Source organism: Salvelinus fontinalis, chromosome 7, assembly GCF_029448725.1.
Source record: "Salvelinus fontinalis isolate EN_2023a chromosome 7, ASM2944872v1, whole genome shotgun sequence".
In the NCBI taxonomy this organism is placed as follows: Eukaryota; Metazoa; Chordata; class Actinopteri; order Salmoniformes; family Salmonidae; genus Salvelinus; species Salvelinus fontinalis.
The window spans coordinates 11,049,956-11,060,283 of record NC_074671.1 but is presented as its reverse complement, the minus strand read 5'-3'; positions in this window follow the sequence as shown (position 1 = coordinate 11,060,283).

Here is a 10,328-nt window from a genome sequence, read left to right as displayed (position 1 = left end):
CTCTCTCTGTCTCTCTCTCTCTCTCTCTCTCTCTCTCTCTCTCTCTCTCTCTCTCTCTCTCTCTCTCTCTCTCTCTCTCTATCCTCCTCTTTCTCTACCTCTCTCTCTCTCTCTATCCTCCTCTGTCTCTCCCTCTCTCTCTATCCTCCTCTTTCTCTACCTCTCTCTCACTCTATCTCAATCTTTCACAAAATAAAACATATTCTATTTGCTTTACTGACATGATATAACACTGTACATATTGCCAAAGCTTACTTTGGAGATTCACAATATTAACATAATTAAAATAATAATAATCAATATTGTCAGTAACAAAATAATTAAGGGTCAAAATAACCATACATTGAGCAATAAGAATAAGCATACAGGACATGCAGGTTGCTTGGTCTGTCCCTCATCTTATGGCAGGCAGCAATGTAGTACGCTGCCAACCCACAGCTCTCTGCATCCTCCCCCAACAGGACGGGTAGCCTACACTCATCAGAGAGGTCTTTGAAATCTTGAATACGGGTTTCAAATTTGGGGAAATGACACTCTCTACAGGGAGTCAGGTTTCCCTGTGTCTACCCTTCTGAATAGCAAGGCTGTGCTCAAAAGGTTTTTCTAAGGTGTTTGATTGGTAACCATGGTCAAATAGTTAGCCACGGTGTACTGTCGATTTAGGACCAGATAGCACTACATTATGCTTTGTGATTGTGTTTCCCAATAAGTAATGTAGTTTTCTTTTGACTGTGTTGTAATTTGGTTTATTCTGATTGATTGGATGTTGTGGTCCTGAGGCTTCAGTGTGTTATTAGAACAGGTTTGTGAACTCAGCCCCAGGACCAGCTGGATGAGGGGACTCTTTTCATTGCTCAGCTCTTGGCATTGCAGGGCTTGGTAATGATATGAGAGGGGGTCACTGTACTTTAGATGTTTCCGAAATGTAATTGCTCTTTTTTGAGTTTGTATTATTAGTGGATATTGGCCTAATTCTGCCCTGCATGCACCGTTTGTAGTTTTCCTCTGGACATGTAGGAGAATCTTACAGAACTCTGCATGCAGGGTTTCAATGGGGTGTTTGTCCCATTTGGTGAAATCTTGTTTAGCAAGTGGACCCCACACCTCACTGCCATAAAGTGCAATTGGTTCATTGACACATTCAATTAGTTTTAGCCAAATTTTTAATTAGTATTTCAATATAAATTTGTTTTTTTAATGTTGCAGAATGCCCTGCGTGCTTTCTCTCTCAGTTCATTCACTGCCTCATTAAGTTGACAAGTTTAGCTTATTGTTAGTGTATGGAGTACTCTATATATGTATTTTGTACCAATTGAAAACTTTGGTCTAATTCCCTGAGATCTGGGTCTTCTCTGGAAAATCATTATTTTAGTATTTTTGGGGTTTACTGCCAGGGCCCAGGTCTGGCAGTACTGCTCTTCAGGTCTAGGCTCTGCTGTAGGCCATGTGCTGTGGGTGACAGCAGGCACAAGTCATCTGCGAAGATTATGTCTCATGTTTTACACCCTACAGTCCTGTATGCCAAATAGAATAAAATAATGTTTGGAAGTCGATAAAGCAAGCATACATTTTGGTACTATTTTGGTGGACATGTTAATCTATGGCATTTTTATTACCGTAGCATTTTTGTAAGTTTCCTATAGTTATGTCCTTGAAAATGCATCAATTGATCAATTTATGCAAACTCCTGGCAGACATGATACAAAATATTGTGTAGGTGTCACGCCCTGGCCTTTGATATCTTTGTTTTCTTTATTATTTTAGTTAGGTCAGGGTGTGACATGGGGGATGTTTGTGTGTTTTTGTCTAGTAAAGGGTGTTTGTATTGTCTAGGGGGTTTTGGTAGAGTTGATGGGGTTGTGTTCAGTGTAGGTGTCTAGGTATGTCTATGGTTGCCTGAGTGGTTCTCAATCAGAGACAGCTGTCTATTGTTGTCTCTGATTGGGAGCCATATTTATTAAGGCAGCCATAGGCATTAGGCTGTTGTGGGTAATTGTCTATGTCTAAACGTTAGTAGCTTGTGTCTGCACTTTCGTTTTGTAGCTTCACGGTCGTTTGCTGTTTTTGTTAGTTTGTAAAAGTGTTTCGTTTCGTGTTCATCTTCGTCAATAAAAGGGAAGATGTATTCGTATCACGCTGTGCCTTGGTCCTCTCTTCCACAGAAAGACGATCGTGACAGTAGGAATGTAATTCTTCACTGGATCAGTCTGAAACTTTGCACACACACTAAATTACACCTAGACCCCTATCTGAATATATGGCCTTTCTCTTTCATTTCAAAGATGATGGAACAAAACAATAAAAATAGAAAATACATGTTTTTTTGTTGGTATTATCTTTTACCAGATCTAATGTGTTATATTCTCCTACATTAGTTTCACATACCCACAAACTTCTAAGTGTTTCCTTTCAAATGGTATCAATAATATGCATATCCTTGCTTCAGGTCCTGAGCTACAGGCATTTAGATTTGGGTCATTTCAGGTGAAAAAGGGGTCCTTATTAAGGAAGTCTAGTACTCTTACATTTATAATACTACATAACACCTTCCCCAGGTTACTGTTCACACAAATGCCTCTGTAATTGTTGGGGTCAAATTTGTCTCAGTTCTTAAAGATTGGGGTTATGAGTCCTTAATTACAGATGCCAGGGAAATAACCTAAACTCAGGATCAAATTAAACAGTTTTAATATAGCCAATAGAAATTTTGCAGTAGTGAATTTGAGCATCTCATTTAGGATGCCATCAGGTCCACATGCTTTTTTAAATTTGAGGTCATGAAGTTTCTTCTAGAGCTCCTGGTCAGTAATTGATTTTGATTGTCCTTTATAGCTTTTTGTAATCCATTCAACTTCTCATGAATTTGGCGTTGTTCTGTGTTTGTGTCAATTTGAACGGTGTTGTAGAGTGTTTTAAAATGGGTTGTCCTTATGTCACCATTTTGTATTGCAAATTCCTCTAGTTTAGATTTTTTTTAGGTTCTTCTAATTTTGCCAGAAGTTGTTTGTGTTTACGGACTCCTCAATTAGTGTCAGCTGCATCCTGTTGTACTGCACTCTCTCTGTCTCTCTCTCTGTCTCTCTCTCTGTCTCTCTCTCTGTCTCTCTCTCTCTCTCTCTCTCTCTCTGTCTCTCTCTGTCTCTCTCTCTGTCTCTCTCTGTCTCTCTCTGTCTCTCTCTGTCTCTCTCTCTGTCTCTCTCTCTGTCTCTCTCTGTCTCTCTCTGTCTCTCTCTGTCTCTCTCTCTGTCTCTCTCTCTGTCTCTCTCTCTGTCTCTCTCTGTCTCTCTCTGTCTCTCTCTCTGTCTCTCTCCCTGTCTCTCTCTCTGTCTCTCTCTGTCTCTGTTTCGCTGTCTCGCTCTCGCTGTCTCGCTCTCTGTCTCTCTCTCTGTCTCTCTCTCTGTCTCTCTCTGTCTCTGTTTCGCTGTCTCGCTCTCGCTGTCTCGCTCTCTGTCTCTCTCTCTGTCTCTCTCTCTGTCTCTCTCTGTCTCTGTTTCGCTGTCTCGCTCTCGCTATCTCTCTCTCTGTCACTCTCTCCTCCTCTCTCTCTCTCTCTCTTTATCTTGCTCTCTGTCACTCTCTCCTCCTCTCTCTCTCTCCTCCTCTCTCTGTTTCTCTCTCAAATCTTGCTGCTGTTATTGCACACTGTGGTGTTTCACCCAATAGATATGGGAGGTTATCAAAATTGGGTTTGTTTTATAAATCTTTGTGGGTCTTTGTAATCTCAGGGAAATATGTGTCTCTAATATGGTCATACATTTGGTACAGGCTCACTGAGTCTATACATAGTCAAAGCTTTCCTTAAGTTTGGGTCAGTCACTGTGGTAAGGTATTCTGCCACTGTATACTCTCTGTTTAGTGCCAAATATCCTTCTAGTTTGCTCTTTTTCTTTGTTAATTCTTTCCAATATGTCAAGGAATATTTTTTTTGTTTCCTCATGATTTGGTTGGGTCTAATTGTGTTGCTGTCCTGGGGCTCTGTGGGGTCAGTTTGTGTTTGTGAACAGATCCCCAGGACCAGCTTGCTTAGGGGACTCTTCTCCAGGTTCATTTCTCTGTAGGTGATGGCTTTGTCATGGAAGGTTTGGGAATCACTTCCTTTTAGGTGGATGTAGAATTTAATGTCTCTTTTCTGGATATTGATAATTAGCGGGTATCAGCCTATTTCTGCTCTGCATGTATTAATTGGTGTTTTATGTTGTACACAAAGGATATTTTTTCAGAATTCTGAATCTCAATTTGGTGTTTCTCCCATTTTGTGAATACTGGTTACCAGACACCAGACCTCACAACCATCAAGGGCAATGGGTTCTATAACTGATTCAAGTATTTTTTTATCAGATCCTAATTGGTATGTCAAATGTTATGTTCCATTTGATGGCATAAAAGGCCCTTCTTGCCTTGTCTCTCAGATCATTCACAGCTTTGTGGAAGTTACCCGTGGTGCTGATGTTAAGGCCGAGGTATGTAAAGTTTTGTGTGTGTTCTTGGGCAACGGTGTGTAGATGGAATTTGTATTTGTAGTGCTGGAATCAGAACTTTTTTGGAACACCAATATTTTGATCCTACTGAGATTTACAGTCAGGGCCCAGGTCTGACAGAATCTGTGCAGAAGATCTAGGTGCTGCTGTAGGCCCTCCTTGGTTGGATACAGACACACCAGATCATCAGCAAACAGTAGACATTTGACTTCAGATTCTAATAGGGTGAGGCTGGGTGCTGCAGACTGTTCTAGTGCCCTTGCCAATTTGATATACATGTTGAAGAGGGTGGGGCTAAAGCTGTATCCCTGTCTCACCCCACGGCCCTGTGGAAAGAAATGTATTTGTTTCTTGCCAATTTTAACCGCACCATTGTTGTTTGTGTACATGGATTTGAAATTGTTGTATGTTTTCCCCCAACACCACTTTCCATCACTTTGTATAGCAGACCCTCATGCCAAATTGAGTCAAAAGCTTTCTTGAAATCAACAAATAATGAGAAGACTTTGACTTTGTTATGGTTTGTTTGTTTGTCAATTAGGGTGTGCAGGGTGAATACGTGATCTGTCGTACGGTAATTTGGTAAAAAGCCAATTTGACTTTTGCTCAGTACATTGTTTTCACTGAGGATTGTTGTCACGCCCTGGCCTTATTATTCTTTGTTTTCTTTATTATTTTAGTTAGGTCAGGGTGTGACATGGGGAATGTTTATGTTTTGTTGGTTTTGGGTGTTTATTTGGTAAAGGGGTTATGGGGTGTAGTAGATGGTTTTGTGTTGAGTGTATATGTCTAGAGTTGTCTATGTTGGTTAGTTATCTAGGAGAGTCTATGGTTACCTGAATGAGTTCCCAATTAGAGACAGCTGATTTCGGTTGTCTCTGATTGGGAGCCTTATTTAGGGTAGCCATAGGCTCTCATTGATTGTGGGTAATTGTCTATGTAAGAACGTTTGTAGCCAGTGTGTGTAAGTGCACAACGTTTGTAGCTTCACGGTCGTTTTGTTATTTTGTTGTTTTGTTAAAGTGTTTTTGTGTCGTGTTCATCTTCGTGTTATAATAAAAGAAGATGGCTTATTTTCCAACTGCTGCATTTTGGTCCGTTAATCCGCCACACGATCGTGACAGAATTACCCACCATAGGACCAAGCGGCATGGAAGGCGGCAACAGGACCTACCCACAAAGGATTTCTGGACATGGGAGGAGATACTGGATGGTAAGGGGCCGTGGGATCAACCTGGAGAATATCGCCTCCCTCGTGAAGAGCTGGAGGCAGCGAAAGCCGAGAGGAGGCGATATGAGGAGGCAGCACGGAGACAAGGCTGGAAGCCCGTGAGTACAACCCAAAAATTTCTTGGGGGGGGCCTTAAAGGGAGTGTGGCGAAGTCAGGTAGGAAACCTGCGCCTACTCCCTGTACTTACCGTGGAGAGCGAGAGTACGGGCAGACACCGTGTTACGCAGTAGAGCGCACGGTGTCTCCTGTACGCGTGCATAGCCCGGTTCGGTACATTGCAGCTCCACGTATCGGCCGGGCTAGACTGAGCGTTGAGCCATATGTCATGAAGCCGGCCCAACGCATCTGGTCACCAGTGCGTCTCCTCGGGCCGGCGTACATGGCACCAGCCTTACGCATGGTGTCCCCGGTTCGCCTACATAGGCCGGTGCGGGTCATTCCACCTCCCCGCACTGGTCAGGCGACGGGGAGCATACAACCAGGTAAGGTTGGGCAGGCTCGGCGATCAAGGGAGCCAGTACGCCTGCACGGTCCGGTATTTCCGGCGCCACCTCCCCGCCCTAATCCAGTACCACCAGTGCCTCCTCCACGCACTAGCTATATGGTGCGTGTCTCCAGCCCTTTACCACCAGTGTCTAAACCACGCACCAAGCCTCCTGTGTGTCCCCAGAGTCCTGTGCGTCCTGTTGCTGCTCCCCGCACTAGCCCTGAGATGCGTGTCCCCAGCCCGGTGCCACCAGTCCCGGCACCACGCACCAGGCCTACAGTGCGCCTCAGCCGGCAGGAGTCTGCCGTCTGCACAGCAATGACTGAACTGCTCGTCTCCCCAGCGCCATCTGAGCCATCCGTCTCCCCAGCGCCATCTGAGCCATCCGTCTCCCCAGCGCCATCTGAGCCATCCGTCTGCAATGAGCCTGCAAAGCCGCCCGTCTGCCATGAGCCCACTGAGCCGCCCGTCTGCCATGAGCCCACTGAGCCGTCCGCCAGACAGGAGCCGCTAGAGCCGCCAGCCAGACAGGAGCCGCTAGAGCCGTCCGTCAGACAGGATCTGCCAGAGCCGCCAACCAGACAGGATCTGCCAGAGCCGCCAACCAGACAGGATCTGCCAGAGCCGCCAACCAGACAGGAGCAGCCAGATCAGTCAGCCAGCCATGAGCAGCCAGATCCGTCAGCTAGCCATGAGCAGCCAGATCCGTCAGCTAGCCATGAGCAGCCAGATCCGTCAGCTAGCCATGAGCAGCCAGATCCGTCAGCTAGCCATGAGCAGCCAGATCCGTCAGCTAGCCATGAGCAGCCAGATCCGTCAGCTAGCCATGAGCAGCCAGATCCGTCAGCTAGCCATGAGCAGCCAGATCCGTCAGCTAGCCATGAGCAGCCAGATCCGTCAGCTAGCCATGAGCAGCCAGATCCGTCAGCTAGCCATGAGCAGCCAGATCCGTCAGCCAGCCATGAGCAGCCAGATCCGTCAGCCAGCCATGAGCAGCCAGATCCGTCAGCCAGCCATGAGCAGCCAGATCCGTCAGCCAGCCATGAGCAGCCAGATCAGTTAGCCAGCCATGAGCAGCCAGATCCGTTAGCCAGCCATGAGCAGCCAGATCTGTCAGCCAGCCATGGGCCGTCCCTCAGTCCGGAGCTGCAGTCCCTCAGTCCGGAGCTGCAGTCCCTCAGTCCGGAGCTGCCATTCCTCAGTCCGGAGCTGCCCCTTACCCTGGAGCTGCCCCTTACCCTGGTGCTGCCCCTTACCCTGGTGCTGCCCCTTACCCTGGTGCTGCCCCTTACCCTGGTACTGCCCCTTATCCTGGTACTGCCCCTGACCCTGGTACTGCCCCTTACCCTGGTACTGGTCCTTAGTCCGGAGCTGTCCCTTAGTCCGGAACTCCCCCTTAATGCAATGGGGTTAATGTGGAGGGGGGTCGTTTGGAGGAAGCCTAGGAGGTGGTTAGGTACTGTGGTGACGTGGGGACTACGACCAGAGCCGGAGCCGCCACCGTGGAGGGGAGCCCACCCAGACCCTCCCCTAGACTGTGTATGGTGCGCCCGGAGTTCGCGCCTCAAGGGGGGGGTTATGTCACGCCCTGGCCTTATTATTCTTTGTTTTCTTTATTATTTTAGTTAGGTCAGGGTGTGACATGGGGAATGTTTATGTTTTGTTGGTTTTGGGTGTTTATTTGGTAAAGGGGTTATGGGGTGTAGTAGATGGTTTTGTGTTGAGTGTATATGTCTAGAGTTGTCTATGTTGGTTAGTTATCTAGGAGAGTCTATGGTTACCTGAATGAGTTCCCAATTAGAGACAGCTGATTTCGGTTGTCTCTGATTGGGAGCCTTATTTAGGGTAGCCATAGGCTCTCATTGATTGTGGGTAATTGTCTATGTAAGAACGTTTGTAGCCAGTGTGTGTAAGTGCACAACGTTTGTAGCTTCACGGTCGTTTTGTTATTTTGTTGTTTTGTTAAAGTGTTTTTGTGTCGTGTTCATCTTCGTGTTATAATAAAAGAAGATGGCTTATTTTCCAACTGCTGCATTTTGGTCCGTTAATCCGCCACACGATCGTGACAGAATTACCCACCATAGGACCAAGCGGCATGGAAGGCGGCAACAGGACCTACCCACAAAGGATTTCTGGACATGGGAGGAGATACTGGATGGTAAGGGGCCGTGGGATCAACCTGGAGAATATCGCCTCCCTCGTGAAGAGCTGGAGGCAGCGAAAGCCGAGAGGAGGCGATATGAGGAGGCAGCACGGAGACAAGGCTGGAAGCCCGTGAGTACAACCCAAAAATTTCTTGGGGGGGGCCTTAAAGGGAGTGTGGCGAAGTCAGGTAGGAAACCTGCGCCTACTCCCTGTACTTACCGTGGAGAGCGAGAGTACGGGCAGACACCGTGTTACGCAGTAGAGCGCACGGTGTCTCCTGTACGCGTGCATAGCCCGGTTCGGTACATTGCAGCTCCACGTATCGGCCGGGCTAGACTGAGCGTTGAGCCATATGTCATGAAGCCGGCCCAACGCATCTGGTCACCAGTGCGTCTCCTCGGGCCGGCGTACATGGCACCAGCCTTACGCATGGTGTCCCCGGTTCGCCTACATAGGCCGGTGCGGGTCATTCCACCTCCCCGCACTGGTCAGGCGACGGGGAGCATACAACCAGGTAAGGTTGGGCAGGCTCGGCGATCAAGGGAGCCAGTACGCCTGCACGGTCCGGTATTTCCGGCGCCACCTCCCCGCCCTAATCCAGTACCACCAGTGCCTCCTCCACGCACTAGCTATATGGTGCGTGTCTCCAGCCCTTTACCACCAGTGTCTAAACCACGCACCAAGCCTCCTGTGTGTCCCCAGAGTCCTGTGCGTCCTGTTGCTGCTCCCCGCACTAGCCCTGAGATGCGTGTCCCCAGCCCGGTGCCACCAGTCCCGGCACCACGCACCAGGCCTACAGTGCGCCTCAGCCGGCAGGAGTCTGCCGTCTGCACAGCAATGACTGAACTGCTCGTCTCCCCAGCGCCATCTGAGCCATCCGTCTCCCCAGCGCCATCTGAGCCATCCGTCTCCCCAGCGCCATCTGAGCCATCCGTCTGCAATGAGCCTGCAAAGCCGCCCGTCTGCCATGAGCCCACTGAGCCGCCCGTCTGCCATGAGCCCACTGAGCCGTCCGCCAGACAGGAGCCGCTAGAGCCGCCAGCCAGACAGGAGCCGCTAGAGCCGTCCGTCAGACAGGATCTGCCAGAGCCGCCAACCAGACAGGATCTGCCAGAGCCGCCAACCAGACAGGATCTGCCAGAGCCGCCAACCAGACAGGAGCAGCCAGATCAGTCAGCCAGCCATGAGCAGCCAGATCCGTCAGCTAGCCATGAGCAGCCAGATCCGTCAGCTAGCCATGAGCAGCCAGATCCGTCAGCTAGCCATGAGCAGCCAGATCCGTCAGCTAGCCATGAGCAGCCAGATCCGTCAGCTAGCCATGAGCAGCCAGATCCGTCAGCTAGCCATGAGCAGCCAGATCCGTCAGCTAGCCATGAGCAGCCAGATCCGTCAGCTAGCCATGAGCAGCCAGATCCGTCAGCTAGCCATGAGCAGCCAGATCCGTCAGCTAGCCATGAGCAGCCAGATCCGTCAGCCAGCCATGAGCAGCCAGATCCGTCAGCCAGCCATGAGCAGCCAGATCCGTCAGCCAGCCATGAGCAGCCAGATCCGTCAGCCAGCCATGAGCAGCCAGATCAGTTAGCCAGCCATGAGCAGCCAGATCCGTTAGCCAGCCATGAGCAGCCAGATCTGTCAGCCAGCCATGGGCCGTCCCTCAGTCCGGAGCTGCAGTCCCTCAGTCCGGAGCTGCAGTCCCTCAGTCCGGAGCTGCCATTCCTCAGTCCGGAGCTGCCCCTTACCCTGGAGCTGCCCCTTACCCTGGTGCTGCCCCTTACCCTGGTGCTGCCCCTTACCCTGGTGCTGCCCCTTACCCTGGTATTGCCCCTTATCCTGGTACTGCCCCTGACCCTGGTACTGCCCCTTACCCTGGTACTGGTCCTTAGTCCGGAGCTGTCCCTTAGTCCGGAACTCCCCCTTAATGCAATGGGGTTAATGTGGAGGGGGGTCGTTTGGAGGAAGCCTAGGAGGTGGTTAGGTACTGTGGTG